The 3,759-nt window shown below is 40.1% G+C and overlaps 1 long non-coding RNA gene across 1 annotated transcript; it reads left to right on the forward strand.

The window, feature by feature from the left end:
• Positions 1-2,241: 2,241 nt before the first annotated feature.
• Positions 2,242-3,557, forward strand: LOC114803772 (uncharacterized). Its single transcript, XR_008470321.1, has 2 exons — positions 2,242-2,922; positions 2,992-3,557. It is a non-coding gene; the product is annotated as an uncharacterized LOC114803772 (long non-coding RNA).
• Positions 3,558-3,759: the final 202 nt, after the last annotated feature.

The following is a 3,759-nucleotide window of genomic DNA, read 5'->3' on the forward strand; positions in this document are numbered from 1 at the left end:
GCGCCTTCACGAATTTTATCAGGCGCCCAAAAATGTACAAGTGACCACTCTAAAGTGTAAAAATACACGAATTTCACAATTTTTCCGGATAAAGAAAGTAAAAATATTGCAATTAGGTGAGATGACTTTAATAATCCGTATGAATAAAAATTTATCAGTTCTTGTGAGCAAGAAAATATTTAAAGTGGTGCAACTACGAATCCAAGTTGTACCGGGCATCAGCAACACAATTTGACACGTCTTGCTCCATCAATTCCACTGGCTTCAGCATGAGCCTGCAATTGGCAGCCATTGCGCAGACACAACAGGTTAGTGGAATTAATATCTGATTTGTACCCTCTGCCTCCATAATTACACCCTATAAAATCTCTTTTCAGGATCATTCATTATTAAAGTCGCCACTAGCTGTAGCTCTGACAGCTTTTAGACAAAAATTTCAGTTCTTCATCAGGAAGACTAGCGACCACACCAACGCTTTTCACAGCAATTAGCTGGCCAATAAGCAAATACGTGCACGAGAATACCCAAACTTATGCAAATCACCTTGGTAAGAGCCTGCAACAGGCGCCCGAAACCATCTGGATCGTTGACAATGACCTCAATAAGCAGTGCAAAGATCAGCATCAGCAACAAAATGCCAGCATATCCTCCTCATCTGTCAGGCCGGTACTTCAATGCGGTCGAGAAGCTGAAATCGGTGGCTTTCTTCACTTCACACAGCAGGGACAGCTTTAGAAGAATTGGGGAAACAACGAGAACGGCAAGCAGAAAACCCAAAGCTTAAATGAAATGGTCTTAAATATACAACATGGGAGCATGTCATCAATAAGAGAAGAAGCAACAATTTACGGCGTCACAGTTAATAGATTAAGATAAACAAATATTATTAATATAAGTATTAAATAATATTGAAAAATGTGCAAAATCTTCACTTGCAAAATAAAGATTCGGTTTTTACATTAATTTATTTCATTCTATTTGACGATAATTAGTTAAATTGGATTAAAACGGCGTCATTTTAAAATTTCATGCATCAATTTTTCTGGGCACCCCAGCGGCAAAAAATGAAATTTGTCCGCGGCTCAAATATACACTACGGCAGGTACAGTACGCATGGAAAGTGTCGCCAAAAATTCACAATGATTCATTTATATTCTTAATTTATTGTTGTTGTCGCCACACCTTCGTCGTGTCAGCTGTCGCTTGTTGCGCCTTCACGAATTCCACAGGCGCGCAAAAATGTCATCTTTGCAAAAATTTACAAGTGACCACTCTAAAATGTAAAAATACACGAATTTTACAATTTTTCCGGATAAAGAAAATAAAAATATTACAATTAGGTGAGGCGACTTTAATAATCCGTATAAATAAAAGTTTGTCACTTTTTCACCGAGATGTAAAATGGAGGTTATGCAAATAATTCGAAAGCAACAAAATGTTCGGAATGGTGCAAGTAGAGTGCAAGTCATACCGTGCGGTAGCAACACAATTTGGCACGTCTTCAACCATCAATTCCACGGACTCCAATTGGTAGCCGTTGCGCAGACAACAGGTTAGTGGAATTAATATCTGATTTGTACCCACTGCCTTCATAATTACCCCCAATAAAACCTCTTTTCAGGATCCATCATGATTAAACTCACAACTAGCTGTAGCTCTGACAGCTTTTAAACAAAAATTTCAGTTCTTCATCAGGAACACCAGCGACAACAGCAACGCTTTTCACAGAAACCAGCTGCGTAATAAGCACGTGAACAAGGGTGTCGAATGTGCGCCGTCCAAACGAATGCAAATCACTTTGGCCATGAGCGTTCAATATGCGCCCGAAATCATTTGGATTGTGGACAATAACCTGAATGAGCAGTGCAAAGATCAGCAGCTGCAACTACATGCCAGCATCCTCATACGACGACTTGGAGTTGAGTGTAGAGCAAGAAAGCGGCGTGGATAATGGGGCGACAGCCTTAGAAGAATTGGGGGAACAACGAGAACAACAAAACGCCAGGCAGCCACAGGAGTCCATGCAAAGTGAAATGTGCTTAAATATGAAACATAGGAGCATGTCATCAATGAGAGAAGAAGCAACAATTGACAGCGTCACAGTTAATAGATTAAGACAAACAAATAATATACATGTATCATTAAAAATAATAATGAAAAGTGTGTAAAATCTTCATTTGCATAATAAAGAAACCAATATTTGTTTTTTCACTTAATTTATTTAATTCATTTCAAAAAATTAGTTAAATTGCGTTAAAACGGCGTCATTTTAAAATTCCATGGATAATTTTTTCTGGTCACCCCAGCGGCAAAAATGAAATTTGGCCGCGGCTCAAATTTGACGATTTGCACCAGGCACCCAGAAATGCAGAATTTTCAGCAAGCAACCACAAAAATTATTTAGCCCGGTCGAAAACCATTAGCGAAGACATCACATATCGAACAGTACGCATAAAAAATCCGCATTGACAAGAGTACGGATGAAAATTACACTACGTCAGGTACAGTACGCATGGAAAGTGTCGCAAAAATTCACAATCATTTATATTCTTAATTTATTGTTGTTGTCGTCACACCTTCGTCGTGTCAGCTGTCGCTTGATGCGCCTTCAAGAATTCCACAGGCGCGTTAAAATGTCAGCTTTGCAAAAATTTACAAGTGACTACTCTAAAATGTAAAAATACACGAATTTCACAGTTTTTCCGGATAAAGAAAATAGAAATATTGCAGTTAGGTGAGACGACTTTAATAATCCGTATAAATAAAAGTTTGTCATTCTCCGAACTAGAAAATCTAGAGTGGTGCAACTACGAATACAAGTCGCGCCGTGCATCAGCAGCAGATTTTGGCAGGTGTCCAACCATCAATTCCATGGACTTCAGCATGGCGCTGCTATTGGCTCCGGTTGCGCAGGCAAAACAGGTTAGTGGAATTAACATTTAAATTGTAGCCTCTACCACCACAATTACACTTAATAAAATCCCTTTCCAGGATCCTTCTTTAGCTATAGATCTGACAGCTTCAAAGCAAACATTTCTTGTTCTCAATTAGAAACAGCGGCATCACCAATGAACCAGCAGCCCAATGAGCATGTGCACGAGGATGTCGAATAAACGTCGTCCAAACTTACGCAAATTAACTTGGCCAAGAGCCCGCAACAGGCGCCCGAAACCATCTGGATCGTACAAAGATCTGCATCAGCAACAAGATGCCAGCATATCCTCATCATCCGTCAGGCCGGTACTATCGAGAAGCTGAAATCAGTGGCTTTCTTCACTTCATACGACAACTTGGAATTGAGTGTGGATCAAGAAGATAATGGCGGTCAGCCGCAAGCGAGCGACACGAGTTCATGCAAAATGAAAAAAAATTATCTTAAATACCGAACAGGAGCACAACATCAACAATAAGGAACATTTCAGTTCTATATCAGGAACGCCAGCGAAAACAGCAACGTTTTTTACAGCAACAGTGACAATGACCAGTGCTTATCATCCTCATGCGACAAGTTGGAGTTGAGTGTGGATCAAGAAGGCGGCACAGATAATGGGGCGATAGCCTCAGAAGAATTGGGGGAACAACGAGAACGGGAAGCAGAAAACCCAAGGCAGCCACAGGAGTCCGTGCAAAATAAAATGCTATTAAATATTAAGCATAGGAGCAAGTCATTAATGAAAATGTGCTGCAGGAGCCACAATTGATGGCGACAAATGCGCAACAGTGGCGGCAAGAAAGTAAAAGTGACTGTTAACAGATTAA

This window comes from Zeugodacus cucurbitae, chromosome 3 (assembly GCF_028554725.1).
Source record: "Zeugodacus cucurbitae isolate PBARC_wt_2022May chromosome 3, idZeuCucr1.2, whole genome shotgun sequence".
Classification (NCBI taxonomy): domain Eukaryota; kingdom Metazoa; phylum Arthropoda; class Insecta; order Diptera; family Tephritidae; genus Zeugodacus; species Zeugodacus cucurbitae.